This window comes from Erpetoichthys calabaricus, chromosome 4 (genome assembly GCF_900747795.2).
Source record: "Erpetoichthys calabaricus chromosome 4, fErpCal1.3, whole genome shotgun sequence".
NCBI lineage: Eukaryota > Metazoa > Chordata > Cladistia > Polypteriformes > Polypteridae > Erpetoichthys > Erpetoichthys calabaricus.
Genome location: NC_041397.2, coordinates 287,323,259 through 287,342,340, shown reverse-complemented (window position 1 = coordinate 287,342,340; position 19,082 = coordinate 287,323,259). Strand labels below are relative to the sequence as shown.

General features: G+C 40.3%; 1 protein-coding gene across 1 annotated transcript in view; it reads right to left on the bottom strand.

The window, feature by feature from the left end:
* Positions 1-18,709, bottom strand: part of mxra5a (matrix-remodelling associated 5a) — a 69,038-nt gene extending 50,329 nt beyond the window's left edge. The window contains 1 exon segment of the mRNA XM_051926671.1: positions 18,251-18,709. The gene's annotated coding sequence lies outside the window, so the exon portion shown is untranslated.
* Positions 18,710-19,082: the final 373 nt, after the last annotated feature.

Genomic DNA, 19,082 nt, shown 5'->3' with positions numbered 1-19,082 from the left:
GCTGGGGATAATCTGCTGATTGCCCACTGTTGTCACAGAAAATTAAACGCATATTACGGCAAGCAAAACCAGTATTACTGCCAGAGAAAATTACAGGCATTTTACGGAAAAAATGTAATGAGGTAAAAGGTCCCTTGCCATTTAATATAGACTCTTCCTACTAATGTTTATGGATTACTGTTCTAGTGCCCGTTATTGTAATGGGCTTAATGACTAATTCAGATAATAAAACTGAATACATTAACAGCATCCATAACACAGCGTAATGTGAATCAAACGGATGTATCCACCACTCCGTTCATTTTCTTTACCTACTCAGTTCAATATTTTCTTATATACAGTAATACTCTACCATGGCAGTCCGTTTTGTCTGTCCAGGATTTTAAATCACCTGTAGCTCGCAAACCGTTTGACCTATTGACCTGAAATTTGGTACACATATACTACGTGACCTCTACTGTCCACTTTTGGGGTGATGATTTTTATTACTTTTTTTATTTTTATTTTATTCTATTGTAGAATCGACTCTCGGCAGTGGCCAGCAGGGTGGCCATGTGGCGCATGTATATGGGCGCCGTTCTCATCCCTACCACCTTCACCGTCTCTTCCTCTACCTCTTCATATCTTAAATTGCAACACAAACAGTGGTTTAATCAGTTTTAACGCGAAAAAGATGCTGACAAAGGAAGAGAAGAAGTGGGCCGCTAGGGTGGAGAAAACAAGAGCTGCTCAGGAAACAGCAAGCACATCAAACACTGAGCAAACGAATGATAAGCGTACAGAGAAAGAGGATGAAAACTAGAAGTCCGGTGTATTCACTGCACTTTATTGTGCAGTCCGCCATTACTGGTAGGGACATAATAGCTGGAGCTTAGCCATTCAGCACAAAATGTAAGACAAGATAAAACCCAAGAAATATGACACCAGTCAGGCATTGGGCTCTTTCATAGACACACACTTACGCTGACAATTTCACAAAGGAAATCCACATAAATAATACATTTTTAGCATGTAGGAGAAATCACTTTTGGACTTAGGAAGACCATAACCTAATTCATACAGATAGTGACCAAGGCAGGATCTGAAAACAGAATTGCAATGCCTATAAAAAGTACTCACCCCATTGGAATATTATAAAATTTTATTTTTATACTACACAATATTGAATCCCACTGGATTTATTTGGACTTTACTGACACTAATCAAAAGACTCTTTAATGCCAAAAGTAAAACACAAAATAAATGATCTCACCACCATTAATATGACATACCTAAATCATCACTGGTGGAGCCAATTGGTGTTAGGAGTCCCAAAATAAGTTCAGTTGAGACCACCTTTTCTATGATTTCAATTGACTGTAGTACAAATGCACCTTATCTGGAAGGGCCAACTAACGGTGAGTATGGTAGTATAACAAACAATGAAGACAAAAGAACACTCCACATAACTCCATAAAAAGATTATTAAAGTCTCTGAATTTGCCCTGGAGTCCAGTAAAAGGAATCATTAAGAAATGGAAAGAGAATGCACAGCTGTAAATCTACGAGTGCAGGCCTTACACAAAAACTAACTGATTGTACAAGAAAAAGAATAGTGAGGGAGACCACTCTCTGAAGGACTCTGAAGAAGATACAAGTTACAGGGACTGGGAATTGGGAGACAACTGTGGTTCTGGAGCCTCACCAGTCTCAGCTTTATGGAAGAGTGGCATAGAAAAAAATGCACAGGGCATCTTAGCTACAGTTTTCCAGACGCCATCTGAACTCAGCTGGAAGAAAGTTCTATGGTCTGATGAGACCAAAACTGAGCTTTTTTTTATTTTTGTATCAGTCTAAACATCATGTTTGCACGCTGCTTATTACTTCAAACACACCATCCCCACAGTGAAGCATGGTGGTGGGCAGCATCAGGCAATGGGGATTCTTCTCTGCAGCAGACCCTAGAATTCTTGTGAGGGCAAAATGAATGCAGCAACATATAGGGAAATCCTGGAGGAAAACCTGATGTGGTGTGCAAGGAACCTGCACCTTTGGAGAAGGTTTGTTTTCCAGTGAGGCTTAATATCTTGGAGTGGCCGAGTCAGAGATTCACATCTCAGTCTAATTGAGAATTCATGGCTGAACTTGAAAAAGGCTCTTCACTTTACAAAGAGGAATGGGGAATAATGTCAGTGTGGAGATGCACAAAGCTGATAAAGAGACAGAAACAAACCTGAGCACACAGAATTAAGGCTGTTATGTCTGCCAAAATTTAATTGACTAAATAGTATCTTGAAGGGGGTAAATACTTATGTGATCAACCATTTGGTATTTTATGTTTGTAATTAATTTAGACCATTTTGCAGATATTTGTTTTTACTTTGACAATAACCTCCTTGGCATTAACCCTAATTGTGACTTAGAATTCTATGTCAATAAAGTTAAGCCTGAGTCAGACTCGGGGTAACATGTAATGATCTGCTTCACAATGTTAAGCTTGAGTAACTCTCAGGAAAGTATTCTGCTGCCATATAGTGGATGAAATGACATTATGCAGCAAAAAATGATGAATATCTCCGTGTGTTCTGCCACTTTATGGTAACTCTATAGTAACTAATCAATATTCATGAGTGGAACAGAGCCTTCAACCAAAGATGCAATGGCAAACGAAAGGCTGCAAAGTCAGTTTAAGACAACACTGAAATTGGACCAATTGCTCGAATCTAGTGAAACTGATGACGCTTTGAAATGGTTACCAGACCTTGATATGGACAGTGACACTGACCCCTGTTTGGTGGATTCTGACCTGCCAAGTTTCAGTGATGTTGATGATTAGTGTCTGCTTTATACTACTGCTGAGAATCCTGCACCTCCTCATTGCCCATTTACGGGTAACTCCAGTGTAAAAATGTCTCTCAATCATGATTATCTGGACTTTTTATGATTTGTCGATGATGGTCTGCTGGAGAAAAAAGTTGTTTACATGAGCTGCTATGCCAAACCAGCAAACCATTTACTTGATGCAGTCTATGGCAACCTGTCACTGCAGAGGACATTTGGGTGTTTTCAGCCTCCTAACACTAAAAAGCATAGTGGGTAAATGAGTCCAGAGATGGTATTAGTCCACAAACTGGTTGTTGCAGACACCCATTTTCAACGAAGTTATACAAGACTTTAATTTTTCACTCATTATGAAATATTTACATTTCACTAATGACTATGCCTATGATAAAGCCAATCACCCAACACTGAAACTGTACAAACTGTAGGATGTTCATCAGATGATCATCAAAAAATATGCAAAAGGTATGAGGGGCCAAACAGCCCATAAATCATATATGTTTTGTGTGTAATCTATCATTTTAAATGTTCACACTATTTACTATTGGTTGGCATGCATACACCACTGGTTTCATTCATTCAATTGTACTGGTTACTATTCATGTATTTTCAGTTTGTGTGTGAACTACATTGGTTTGTATATGTATACTACTGGTGTGCATATATACTATATTGACTTGTACTGGTGTATTACTGGTTTAGCTCTGGGTCAATGTTTGTGTCAGAGGAAATGTGGAAGTCATTAAGCTTGCTGCTGTGCTAGGCTACAATAACACGAGCTGGTGTCACTCCTCTCATGCACAAGCAACAAAAGAATTATTACAAAAAAATCTTTTGACATGTGCATTAGTGAGTGTTTCAACCCACATCACTCAACACACGTATGCTTAACCCGCATCAGTACCACGGTGGACACTAGGCATACCTTTCCTACTGTATTTATGCTGATGCTTTGGTGTTGATATGTTTCTGTTATATGTAATAACATTGTTTCTTAGTGAAAAATAATCCAACACTTTCGGCTCATTTTTCCAGAGGTAAAAATAGTAGACTGCAGAGACTTTTTTGTTGTTCACTGTCAAAAAAGTCAAATTACATCCACTGTGATTCAATGTTGTGTAATAATAAAATGTGAAAACCTCTAAGGGGAGAACGCTTTTCATAGAAACTGTGTAGAAAAGTTAGGCAGCACCACTGTGCATTGTACCAATGTTGCACAGAACAGAGCAGTCCAGAACATTCAAAACTCCAGGGTTGTGGGCTGGCTGGAGTCTCTGCTGACAACATCTGACTACAAACATGAACAAAGGGAGAACATCAAAACTCCACAGTGATGGTGACCAGGCCAGAATTTAAAACCTGATCCATTGCACCCCATGAAGCACATGCTGCATAATAACATATGAGAACAAGTAATTTGTCAAGTTTTAAAGAAGAAGCCAAATTTTTAGTCAAGGTGCTAAATCAACCACACTACAGCAGAACAACATGAAAATGTCATTTGGCTGTCAGAAGCCCTATTGCTTTTTTAGATTTACAGATACATCATGTGTAAGTGCAATACCAAAACTCATACTGACATTTTTGGATGTTTGACTCTGGACTGAACACATGCAGGCTTGCCCACTTAGACAGATGGCACCCCAAAGGAGTTTCATTTAAGATTCCTTGACAAATGCATTTCATTCTGATTTTGGAACCAGAAGTAAAAATAACCCCAACTGAGGACCACTTGCCTCATTCTGTCAGACACGGAGGTGAAGTGTTCATGACTGCTCTAAATCACATGGACTGTTCATGTGCTGCTCTAGTGCCTTTAATCTGTTTCTGTGGACAATTAAGAATGCTATATAATAATAATATAAAAGGTTTTGTGCCCAAAACCAAAGCTATATTAAGGATAAGATTGAGCAACACCTGGCAAGGACAGGAGTTATTCTGAACAGTCAGCATGGGTTCAGAAGAGGAAGGTTGTGTTTTACTAACATGCTGGAATTCTACGAGGAGGCAACAAAAGGATATGATCAGAGTGGAGCTCATGATATTATTTATCTGGACTTTCAGAAAGCACTTGATAAAGTGCCACATGAGAGGTTGGGCATCAAATTAAAAGAAGTGGGAGTTCAGGGTGATGTTTGTGGACTGGTGTAGAATTGGCTCAGACACAGGAAGCAGAGGGTGATGGTGCGAGGAACCTCATCAGAACTGGCTGATGTTAAGAGTGGTGTTCCACAGGGGTCAGTGCTGGGGCCGCTGATATTTTTAATATATAGTATATAAATGATTTAGATAGCAATATAAGACACAAGATGGTTAAGTTTGCAGATGATACCAAGATAGATGGATTAGCAGATAATTTGGAATCCGTTATATCATTACAGAAGGACTTGGATAGCATGCAGGTTTGGGCAGATTTGTGGCAGATGAAATTTAATGTCAGTAAATGTAAAGTATTACACATAGGAAGTAAAAATGTTAGGTTTGAATACACAATGGGCGGTCAGAAAATTGAGAGTACACCTTATGAGAAGAATTTAGGAGTCATAGTGGACTCTAAGCTATTGACTTCCCGACAGTGCTCAGAAGGCATTAAGAAAGCTAACAGAATCTCAGGTTATATAGCACCCTGATGTGTGGAGTACAAGTCCAAGGAGGTTCTGCTCCAGCTTTATAACACACTAGTGAGGCCTCATCTGGAGTACTGGGTGCAGTTTTGGTCTCCAGGCTACAAAAAGGACATAGCAGCACTAGAAAAGGTTCAGAGAAGAGCAACTAGGCTGATTCCACGGCTACAGGGGAGGAATTATGAAGAAAGATTAAAAGAGCTGAGCCTTTACAGTTTAAGCAAAAGAAGATTAAGAGGTGACATGATTGAAGTGTTTAAAATTATGAAAGGAATTAGTTCAGTGGATCAAGGCTGTTATTTTAAAATTAGTTCATCAAGAACACGGGACACAGTTGGAAACTTGTTAAGGGTAAATTTCGCACAAACATCAGGAAGTTTTTCTTTACACAAAGAACGATAGACACTTGGAATAAGCTACCAAGTAGTGTGGTAGACAATAAGACTTTAGGGACTTTCAAAACTCGACTTGATGTTTTTTTGGAAGAAATAAGTGGATAGGACTGGCGAGCTTTGTTGGGCTGAATGGCCTGTTCTCGTCTAGAGTGTTCTAATGTTCTATAAATTATTTGAAGCCAGACCTTTTTCTCATTCTGCTTTGTATCCACCATCAGTCTAACACTGTAATTCATTTTCATTGACAAAATGCTTTACAATTCACAATATTTTTATATAGGGGCCTTCGCCAAAACTCGTCTCACTTACACAAATGCAAAAGAAGCTTACAAAACATTGCAGAGTCAACAGTACAAAATTTTAATCTGTAAATTGTGCTATGCCAAAGTAGCCACACCATGCTTCCTGGAGGCAGCAGATGCAGAGCCCACCACCTTGAAGTGTCTGTTATGCATTCTGGACACATCACTCCCTAGCAGCTCAGTCTCCCGTCAGAGAGCAACAGCTGCCCTTTTTATGCCGAAGAACATCCAAAACGGCAGTGCTTTTCACAAGTGAGTCTAGCCTCTGAACATTCCAAGAGCCAATGTTTAAATTAGCCATTGTATAGGATAAAATATAGAAGAGGGTTAACTCAAATACAGTCAAGGTAAAAAAAATGTGAAAGCAGGGTGATGTCAAGCAGCCATCCTCTAACTCATGGGACACACAGTGCTAAAGAAAAATAGCCGGGCACAATCTACCCATTCCACAAAATCCAACTTTCCACCCCATCCACTACAACCCTTTTCTAGAAACTGCACCCCCACCAAGTCTTCTCTACTTAATCTGGTACATGTTGAGTCGCCAGAGGTAAGGATCAATGGGGCATCTGACTGTTCTATAGATAAATGGATACGGTAGAGCTGGTCCAAGCATGGATGCACCCTGAATCTGGCAGCAACCCTAATGCTTAGCTGTTTTTCTGTGTAATGGGGTCGATGTTGTGCTGTTCCCTCACTTGGTGGTCTTTGCCAATTTTAATTCCGCATTGTCAGGTTAGGTTGTGCTATGGGAAGGTACATAATCTTCTGCATAGGCTTCAGCTGCTCCAAAACTCAACTGCTCGAATTGTTACTGGAACCACTTCCATAGAACACATTACCCCAGTTCTTTGTGAACTTACCTGGCTCCCTGTTCAATACCGTACTAATTTCAAGATTCTGCTACTAACATTCAAAGTTTTTCATTACCTGGCACCTTCATATCTTTTTGATCTGCTACATATTTACACACCTGCTCGTACCCACCACTGTAGGTGGAGTGGTGGCTCTGAGGCTAGGGATCTGCACTGGCAATCGGAAGGTTGCCGGTTCGAATCCTGTAAAATGCCAAAAGGGACTCTACTTTGTTGGGCCCTTGAAGAAGGCCCTTAACCTGCAACTGCTAAGCGCTTTGAGTAGTGAGAAAAGCGCTATATAAATGCAAAGAATTATTATTATTATTATCTTCTTACTTAAATCTCTTAGCTACCCCTTATGCTTGTTTATCTATCATGGGGTCTAGATCTTCTAACTTTGTTGCTCCTCGTCTTTGGAACTCCCTTCCTCAAGATATCCACAGCATTGATTCCCTTCCCATCTTCAAATCCAGACTTAAAACTTATCTTTTTAACCTTGCCTACTCCCCTTGATTTTGTCCCTTGAGTGTACCGTTTAGTAGTTTTATGATCATATATACGTAATGTTATTTTAATTGTATAATGTTATTTCTCATTGCATTTTTTTTTTTTTATTTATTGTTAATTTCTTTTAGTATTTATTCATTTAATGAATTCTTTGTTTTGGTATATTTCCTTGACTTTTTTGAGGTGAAGTGGTAGCTCTGAGGCTAAGGATCTGCTACAGTATCTGGAAGGTAGCCAGTTCAAATCCTCATTACTGCCAAAAGAGATCCTACTCTGCTGGGCTCTTGAGCAAGGCCCTTAACCTGCAATTGCTGACCCTGCACTCTGTCCCCAAGGGGTATGTGAAAACTAACAAATTCCTAATACGAGAAATTGTATAAGGCAAAATAAAGAACAAAAAAAGGTGTCCTTGAGTGTCTTGAAAGGCACCTTTAATAAAATGAATTATTATTATTATTGTCGAGCATGGGGTTTTACCTTATTGTATTTCTTGACAGAATGACTTATGTTCTCCTCTATAAACTTTTTGCTTTGCACAGTATTACAATAAAATTTTATCACAAAAATAAAAAAAAAAAAACCCTGGCCACAGTTTTCATTTTTTTGGTGCCACCTACTGGAAAGAAATTAAATCAGTCCTGATTGGTTATCTGTTGGCATAATCCCTGACATTTTTCACTGAACTAATACTTTACATTACATTACATTAATATAAATTATTATTATTGTTAATTTCTATTTTTGCATGGAACAATTCTAGGTGGGATACAATTGACGTATTTAATTGTTTTTGTACAGATGGTAATGGCTTATTTCATGACACTGATGTTTTCTAATGTTTTGCTTAGAAACTAATTTTGCTAGAAGTACATTTTGGGGACTTTTCATGGCTATTGCTATGTCCTCACAGTTTCATAGGTTTGTGTTCTCCTAGTAACACAATCTGTTCCCTACCATGTCAGAGCTGATTTTCTCCATGTACCCTGATGTTTCCCCAAATTACAAAGATGTGCATGTTGAGGTAAGCAACATGAGTTAACATTCTTGAATGCTCTTGATCCAATTCATTGCTCTAGGGTGCAGTGATTACTGCTCTGTTCTGTGTCCTGTGGCCTGTTCTCAGCCAGGTTCTGTCTGAGTAGAGTCTGCATGTTCTCCCCATATCTGGATGGGCTTTTGTCTTCCAAAAATGTGTGTATCACCAGAAAACAGTCACACTCATACTGGGGCCAATTTGGCAACTCCATTTAACCTGCCCAGCACTTCTTTGGTAATATAGCATGAAAATCTGATTATCTGCAGGAAAACCCATGCAGATATGAGTGGAATGTGCAGACTCCATACATAAGCTGATCCTGTTTGGAGGTGTGCATTTACACACAACATGGCCAAATGTTTATGAACACCTGACCATGACACCTATATGAACTTGTTGGATATCCCATTCCAAAACCATGGGAATTAATATGGATTTGCCCCCAACACAATAGCCTCCACTCTTATGGGAAGCATTTCCAGGAGATTTTGAAGTGTGTCTAAGGGAATGTGTGCCTATTCATCCAAAAGAGCATTTGTGAGGTCAGGTACCGAAGTTGGAAGAGAAGACCTGGCTTGTAAGTTCAGCTCATCTCAAAAGTTTCTGTGCTGGCCCCTCAAGTTCCACCATGCCTTTATGGACCTGGCTTTGTATGCAGTGAGACTGTCATGCTGGAACAGAAAAAGGGCCTTCCCCAAAACTGTTGCCACAAAGTTAGAAATGCACAATTGTCTGAAAAGTACCCTTCACTGGAACCAAGGTGCTGAGCCCAAACCCTGACAAACATCCTCAGGCCATTTCCGCTGCTGCACCACCTAACTTTACAGTACACACTATACAATCCAGGAGGGTAGCGTTCTGTTGGCATCTGCCAAAACCCATGATTCATCACTCCACAGAACTCGTTTCCACTGCTCCAGAGTCCAATAGTGATGTGCTTTACACCACCTCAGCTGACGTCTGGTATTGACCACATAGCAGGGACATGCGGTCAGGGGAGGCAGGTGAGGGTCATCATAAAAAGTAAAAAAAACTGATAATGATAACATAAAATAAATTTGTCCACTGGTCTGTGCTATAAATTTGTTTTCTGTATGATTCCAATAATTTTGATCATTTTTAGTTAAAATCGCTGAATTTGCTTATTTCCTGTTCAAATACAAAGGAGAAATGCGAGGTGTGGCAGCAATGATACGAGCCTCACCTCCCCTCGGACTGTGCTCTCCGACACACACAGGGTTGATGCCTGCAATTGGCGTGTGCCTGTTGCTGTCTCTCTGTATGTCACAAATATAATGTTTGCACACGCGTTTTTTATATACCCTGACATTCCACAGCCTATCTAATATCTTTAATGATTGTGTGTAACATATTTAGTTTTGCTGATCGGACATAAAACTGCAGTGAAAAGGCACAAGGTGAGTGAAGCAGACAGTACTGTGCCATGCTGAAGGGGGCACATGTGAGCCCAATAGGTTCTTGTTGCTGCTGTTCTACATAGTGGCTCAGACACCAATAAGTTAGCGTATCAGACAGTCAAGCGCACTGCAGCGGTCCATTTATGTTTATTTTTTGTTCCGATTGACTGCCAAAATGGAAGATTAAGATTTTTAAAACTAAAGGAAAATAATAAGGACTTTTACAAGAGAGTGACGGAGATTTTCATGGAGAACGAATAGGACTTAATTTACAAATAAAGGTAAGACCATAAATGGTTTTCAATTTTATAAAAAATGGGACCAAACTAAGAAAAAAACAATCCATTATTTAAAACTAAATTTTGACCTTAAATAAAATATTTGTTTGTTTTTCTTGTTATCCTTTTGTTGAACAGTCTGTATTAAAATTGATTAAAGCATCAGAATTAAAAGCTTTTAAAAACAACAAAATATTACAGTTAAGGTCAAACTTGAAATCTGTTTTTTTTGTTCACCACTCTAAACTTTCATTTGTATTAAATGAGTGTGAATTGTGGAATTGCAACGGCAAATTTAGAAAACATGGAGGGTGCCGAGCAAATGCGATCACTCTGCTGTCCCTCGCCGCTATAAATGTAACGTTCTTTCTTAGCCAAATATGAACCTTACCTCTCTATGTGTGTGTAAAGAATGCTGATGAGATATGAAACATAACCAGTAGTCAATGTGCATGCTGCCAAATGAATAGTGAATAAGTTACTCTTTTGGGTTCATATATTTGTAAATCTCACTCTCACCAGCCATGAACATCACCGCACATCACTGCCATAGTGGTTTTGGGCTTGTGTGCAGCTGCTCGGCCAGGAAAACCCTTCATGAAGCCCCTGCTGCACAGATCTTGTGCTGATGTTGCTTCCAGTTGTACTTAGGAACTCCATTGTGAGTGAAGCAACAGAGTAGCGCTGATTTTTATGCACTATGCCCTTTAGCACTTGGTGGCACAGCTCTGTGAATTGGGGTGGCCTACCCCTTTGTGGCTGAGCTGTTCTTGCTCCTTGACGCTTCCAGTTCACATGAATACCACTTACTGTTGACCAGAGCAGATCAAGTAGAGCTGCATTTCACATTCTGACTTGTCGCATCCTATGACAGTGTCACAGTTAAGGCCACTGAACTCTTCAGTATGACCCGTTCTACTACCAATGGAGATGTCATAGTTACACCTGTTAACAATGAAACACCTGAACTCAATAATTTGAAGGGGTGTCCTCATACTTTTGGCCATATAGTGAAATTGTGCTGTACAATGGACCAGCAGATCGTCTAGGGTGGGCTCCTGCCTTCCATTAACTCTAAATTGGCCAAGTGTACTGACATCCACTAATGGATCAATTCCCACAATATGTCAAATTCTCCTCAATATTACGACTGCTATAAGCAAGTTTAGTAAATGGCTGCACTATTTTGAATGCAGTACAAGGGTGGTCCTTTTTTTAATGACAAGAGGCAGCTGCCCTTAAGGAGAGGACATTTTTCATTTACACCTGGGTATTTTAGACATTGTATTTTTTGAATAGGTGGTCTGCCTCACACATAAGCGGCTAAATAGAAATATGTGGTTAAAAATCTTTAAATATAGTATGAAGTGAAGCTACTAGTCATTTAAAGAGGATGGAGAACCACTGAGAAAGTGAAAAAGAGTGAAGAAAATTAGAGAAGAACTCATCGATGAGGAGGTGAACAGAAATGAAAACCAGCAGCTACTTCTGCACCAAACCCCGCAACTTGTGAAGCATATTTTTTGGCAGTATAAATCTAAATACAACCTTAGAAGCCAATAGTATATAATGCCAGCAGAGCTAAAATATCCATTTGTGAAGAATGTTAAGTGAGGCCAAGCAGCTGCATGTTATAGTGGCGACTGAGAGTTTGCGGCCAGTGCGGACACTGCTGTATTTAACCTTATTGAGTAACGGCTGACGTCTTTACCCAAGGCGATGTACATAATCACAGTCAAGTATGTTTGTTTTTTTGTTTTTTTACAATTGTGGCACAAGCAAGTGACACAGTGAGTGAAAAGCAATGATTGATTGTGGTTTAAAGGCCAACACCCTAACCACTACAGTACACTGCAAGCAAAAACAGTCAAATAAAAGTGCAGTTACTTGGCTGACATGATGCACATTTGTGGGAAAAGAAAAACAATTATCATGGTTCGCTGAACCAGCCTGTTCATTTATAGTGTCACAGGTTGTGTATCCTGTTTATATCCAACACCCAATGTCACCAGGTAGCATCAGGGTACAAGGCAGCAACCAACAATGGGAGAGCATCACTCTATTGCAAGCCATACTCACTCAACAAAGGGGCACATTAACAAAACCAGGAAGTCTGTTAGACGTGAAAGTGCCCACAGAATGCCAACTGTGAGATTGGGAGAACATGCATATGCCATAATGACAGTGTGTGGGGCAGAATTTGAACCCTGGTCCCAATGTTGTGAAGTATCAGCATTAACCACCGAGCCACCATTTACCTCCTATTACCAGCATGGCATCTTTTACTTCTGACTTTGACATTCTGTACAAATATCCCGCACTTTCACACTTGCACTGCCAGCTGCTTTCATTCTGCACTCTTTAATCAGGGGAACTAATAATAATGACTTAGTTTTCTAAGTAATTTTAACTCCATTTCATTAATTCACTGATTAAAAATACAAAATGATGTGTTGGTGACTTAATCAAGTCGTTTGAAAGAGAATGTTCAAAGCTCCTGCTCACTTAGCACGTCTGCTCAGCATCATGGCATGTGACCTGCCCGCTGAACAACACCGACTGGAGTGCAGAAACACTCACTCACCGTTTATGTAAAGACACAGTCTTATGATCAAAGCGTTGTCTGTATATGGGCTTTGCTTAGTGAAATAATGGATAATGTTTTGATGCTGATGTCACAACATAACTGGAAAATGCTGACATATAATGAGGTAAACTGATTTGAAACAACTTAAAATGTTTGAAATGTCATCAACTTTTATTCCTACTTAAATCGACTACACACATGACACATACAGAGGCACCACACTCCAACACGGCCAATAAAGAGACCAGGGTTCACAATCCTGGGTGTTCCCTGTGTGGACTTTGCATGTTCTCCCTGTGTCTGCGTGAGTTCTTCCCACAGTCCAAAGACATGCAGGTTAGCTGAACTGGCGTTGTGAAATTGACCCGTGAGTATGTTCAACCTGCGATGGACTGGCACCATGTCAAGGGGGTGTCCATGCCTGTGCCTGATGTTTGCTGGGATGGGCTCCAGCTACCACCTAACCCAGCCTCGGATAAATGGGTTTAGAAAATGGATGGATAAATGATGCTTAAAGTACATTTACCTACTGAGACAAAAGCACTTCATTTTTTTGTGTATCTAATTTAACAAACTGCTAATTATTATGTACACATGCAGTAATTAAAAATAATTTTAAATACAAAGGAAAACTAACTCATCGTAAAGTTGGTTGAAGCTACTTAATTATAACAACAGTTGACATAAGCCAAAAAGGTACTTGCAAACTGTTGCATTCATTTTTTTTGTTTACCTGTAAAATGTATTTTTAAAGTTTAAATTTCCGAAATGCTTCCCCATTCACGCATGAACAGAATTGGAATGTCATATATACGACCAACCCTTAGGCAGTGAAACTATAAATGATTGTCTGCTGGGTTTTGATTGACTTTCTAATTCATGTTTTTATTTTACAATGTATTCCTTAATTCTGCAAGGGTTAATTTAGAGTGGCAGGGTGGCACAGTAGTTAACACTCCTTTTAGAGTAAATGTCGATTTTTCTCTGGCTATTCAGGTTTTCTGGTCATAATCACAATAAGACATACAAAAACTTTTAAACTCGTAGTTCCCAAACTGTCCCCATGTTGAGTGTGGCTGTGAGCGTGAGTAGGCTGTGAAATGGACGGGGTTAGGTGCTGCTTCACATCGGATGTTGTCAGCTCCCTGGCAACCATAAATTAGATTTGAAAATTGTTCTGTTCTCATAATCTGTGCCCAGATTTACCCTTTGAGCCTTCTGTAGATCACACAATGTGTGGGGGGCCCGTGATCGGAGGACCTATGTTGGGGGTTCGTAGTCCTCAACGATTCAGGATCTCCTCTGCACATGATTTGGTCACTTGGTTTAAAGGACTTGAGTCAGTTAACTCTTCCCAGAGCCCTAATCCTAACCTTACTGTAACTGGCCATATCACATAACGTCACTGAAGTTTAATGTAAAGTGAGAATCTCCTCGACGGAGCAGCTTGACTATGTTGAGATTGCAGCTGCTTCATGAATTGTCAAAACAACGTTGTTGACAGTAACCCGTTGTGATAATTTTTCGTTAACAAGCAGAGAGGTGACTTCAAGACAACACCAGTCAGGAGAATAAAATAAATAAATAAATTTTAGAAAAGCATGAAGAAGCAGATTGTGCTGCACTATCAGTTATGTTTAGGATTCCAAATCTGTCTAACTTCCAGTAAGCTTGCTGATGTTGCATCAACTGCCACTACACTAAAGCTAGCGGTTTACCGGAATAATGGAGTGACGTTAAGGGTAATAGTTTTGATATAAAGTGCTTAATAGATATAATCTGATGTTACCAAATTTTACCAACACTGGTTCTCTTCTTTTGTAGTTAGTTTTTGGCTGAATTGTGAGAAAGCACCATGCAAGCAACTTTGACATACTGTACAAAGAAGATTCTTCCTAGGACCCCAGTTTGGGCTGTAGGGGCAGCACTGTATGGGGACGTTCTCTTCAAGTGTGCTAACGGAACATTAACTTTCAGTTGGTACAAAGCCATAAACGTTTAAGCAACACCACTAAAACACCCAAGCCAAATTGTAGCGGATATCCATTCTGACTTTTTTAATGCAAGGGAATTCAACAACCCAAGTCGTTTTCTATTTAAAAGTTCCGTTCATCCACAAGCATCAACAGCTGCGTTTGCTCGGCTATAAAGTTACACCCGCGGAGTAATTTTAACTGACTGAAAATGCAATTCAATATACAGTACATTTTATTTGCCTTCATCCTAACTATCGTTACTATTTTCGTTTTCTACCTTATGCTCCATATGCAAAGAATGAATGAAGCCTTAAAGAAAGACTGGTGACATCTCATTTTTCGGTCTTTAGGATCGTCTCCTTGTGCGACGATTTTAGTCAAAGAAATCGAAAATAATTGGGAAGAGCTGCCCAGCAGAGAGCGATAGAAGTTGTGCGCGGCGCTGTCCTCACACTTAAGAGCCGCTGACGCCACGCATGCGCTCTATGCTGTGATTTTTTTTTTTTCAATTGCTTCGTTTTTGAGATCTTGATGTCAATTACAGGGAAATGAGCGAGATCGATCAACAGTGGACACCGCTAACGCACTTCAGGTTCCCATTCCTACAGCACTCGGGTATAAAGTAGGAACAATCTCCATATGCCAGTTTAGAGTAACCATCCATCCATTTTCCAACCCGCTGAATCCAAACATAGGGTCACGGGGGTCTGCTGGAGCCAATCCCAGCCAACGCATGGCGCAAGGCAGGAAACAAACCCCGGGTAAGGCGCCAGCCCACCGCAGGGTGCGCGCGCACACACACACACACACACACCAAGCACACACTAGGGACAATTTAGAATCGCCAGTGCACCTAACCTGCATGTCTTTGGACCGTGGGAGGAAACCCACGCAGACTGATTTCCACAAAATTATTTTTTGATTCCATTTCCACTGGATATTTGTTCACGTATCGGCTACCACGATGACTCCATTTTACTGGAACTCAATGCTATTCATTAACTAACAAAGTAGAGCGTGGAAATTCAACGACCGGGGTGTGAGAGGAACCGAAGCCGGTAGATCCACGAAGCGGCAGAACCACTGCACCACCCTACCCAGAAATATAGAAAGACGTCATTCAGTTGTGTCATCGGGGGTGACGCAGTGGTTAGGGTTTCCATTTCAAATCATCCTCTTTTCGATCTCTTCTTGTGCGATGGTGGGCTCGTCACACACCTAAAGTCCTTGTAGACTGGGTTAACTGGTGATTTTGTTTACGTAGCTTTGTAAGTAAACGCACCCTGTCCAGTTATGGTCCCTGCCTTTGTCCGAGTCGTAATGGGCTCAGCGACACTGTGCTGAGCCTCAGAAATGAATGAAAGAGCATCGATGTCACACACCCAGGCTACTAAAATATACATTTCAGTCACTGATTCAATCACTAATTATCAGCACGTATTATTTAAATTTTCAGTAGAGTTATTGAAAAGTTCGGATTTGTCCAATGTGATTTATTGTACATCTCAGTGAATTCATGGACAGCCGTTCCGCAGAAGATAATACGGAGAATGGCTGCGACTTCCCACGATCATCTACTGCTAGTTGCGACTTCAGGAAATGAGTGGACAAACAAACTTAAATGGATGAGATTTTAGATAGGGCTTTGTTTAGATTGTTCCAGTGCATTGCACTTAATAAGCACAAATACAATACTTATGACTGAGTAACTGCACACTAGCAAGTGAAGTCTCTCGCTCAAGTTTACACCGCAGAAACTTGAAACCTTCGAGTGCTTCAGCTACAGGACTCAGCGCTCACCTGCCACACTGATGGCTCCGAAATCCCCATTCGTAAACCGTGCCAACATACGGGTACAGGTATCCACGTTTAATCCAGTCCAGGATTGGGCAGTTGAAGCGGGGGAGGCGGAGCCTGTCTGGACTGCGCTGGCACAAAGCAGGAGGCAGCACCGAATAGGGCGCCTCGAAGTTAAATTAACTTTAAGCGAATATATGTATCTAATCGTATAACACACACACTATGACGGATTATTTTGGCACACTGACAGTTCCTTTAACTCTGGTGGCCATGCTCTGAGGAAGGATTAATTCAAGCAAACACCCGCACTCTTACTCACGCAGGGTAAATTTGGAATCATCGCCTAATTTTGGAAGTAGTCAATAAATCCCTGCCTGTCTGTGCAGATTGGGTCAGTTGAGACCAGTGTGTGAAATGCAGTCTGACCCATCTATTTCTGGATCTCTGGATCTGTTTTTACAATAATGTGAGGCGCAGGATGCCATCATAAATCCTGCTGGTGGCGTCCGCAGGTTTGGGAAATGTCACTGAAAGGAGCGCCGGTTCATCACAGGACACACTGCCACAAACGCACCCGTGGGAAGTGTAGAATTGCACATTATCCAGGCGCCATTCATTTATTAGGGCTATGGGCGGACGTCGGAGTCTTCAGAGAAAAACGAGCACGAAGAGAGCGCGCAGAAAACGGCCTGAGAACACAGAGAGGTGCGAAGGGTTCCACCGCTCCACTGTACCGTAAAACAAAGCGTCTCATTTTAATTTACATGGTGGCTCATTTGTGCGGAACCTGTTGACATAGGTTATGAAAATACCTTTTCTTTTAATTGCTAGGATAACAATAACAACATCTGTTGGGAAGCAATCTGATCGGGTCCATTCACTTTATGTATACCTAGTAGCCATTCATACGGCAGCATAGTGACGCAGGGCTTTCACGGTTCAAGAATTTGTATGGACCCCCAGTCTTAAGACAGGCATAGGGATGATTGAATTAATTAATTTAATAATAAATAAATAAATAAATAAATACATTTTCAGTGTCCTCTAATTCAAGTTTGGAGTCATTCTCTCCTCAGGAATCATAAGCTCCTCCTCAATCCATCACTTGTCAATCCTCCTATTATTTCCAATAATAATAATAATAATAATAATAATAACAAATCCATTTATTTTTTGGGCCACCTAATCTAATTTAAGCTTATGCATGGATACTGGAGCAGTCACTAAATAGTCGGGCTCTGGGCAGGAAAGCAACCCTGAACGGGGCGCCAATCCACTAATAATAATAATATGAAGAAGAAGAAGAAGTGTTGCATGTTGATTAGCGCATGCATTTCTCTGCACACGTGACAGTAATGACCTTATAAAGCTATACATTTGTCATAATTAATGAAAAACGGAAAAGCAGTCATTAATAATAAATACATAAATAAAATTATGTAAAATATAATTTCGTTGTAATGATACCGTATTGAAATCACTAACTAACTAACTAACTATATATATATATATATATATATATATATATATATATATATATATATATATATATATATATATATATATATATATAATGTTCTATTACTGAGACATTGAATAATTATTAACAAATATTATCAACAGTAAAAGGTCTAATTTGTTATTTGTTACCTTAATATGCCGAAGGAACAAACCACAAATGTTTAAGGCTAGCTGTCACATCATTCCTCTCTGTCACAGCTGCAGTTTTTCGCAGGCTTTTGCTCATTTTCCTTGCCCTCAATGTCCCGAAGACAAGTTTAGAAGATGTAGCAGTTTTAGTAACAGCGCAGAGCGCATATTCCGATGTCCCTTTGGAGCAAGACACTGAGCTTCACGGAGTTTGTTTTATCCACACAAACACTTTCACCTTCCCAGAATAAGAGTTCCATGCAGCAGTACAAATAAAATATAAAGCGGGCAGCTAAACAGTTGCGCTGTCCTGTGCGCTAATGCCAGTCATTTAAATGTAAAAAAATAAACGCGCCTTCCTGTATGTTGATGGGAAATCAGTGCGAGCCGAGCTCCTGTTTGAGATCATTCCGAGGTATTCATATTGTGGCGATCATGTTGCTTTTGTCCAGTTACTTTTTTTTTGCTAGGGGGAAGGGGGGTCCTGCCCTGAACTGCCGGCAGCAGCACCGCCCGACTTCGGTTTGAAGTTCAGGTTGCGGATGTGATTTTTGTCAAAGGGAGGAGGAGCCAAACAAGCTGTGAAGTGCATGCGATACAAGAGACTGGAGACCTGGAGCCATCTACGAATAAATACATAATGTGCTCATTCTGCTTTGTAAAAGTGACAGAATTGAGCTTTGAGGCTGCCAGAAAACAAACGCATCACCCGGTTTTGCAGTCGTCTTGAATTCCCTTTTGTGTTATCATGAGCGACTGGACAGCATCAGGACGTTAGATGTGGGAGATCAGCATTTGCCTAATCCGTTAGTAAAGAAAGAGCCTAAATTCA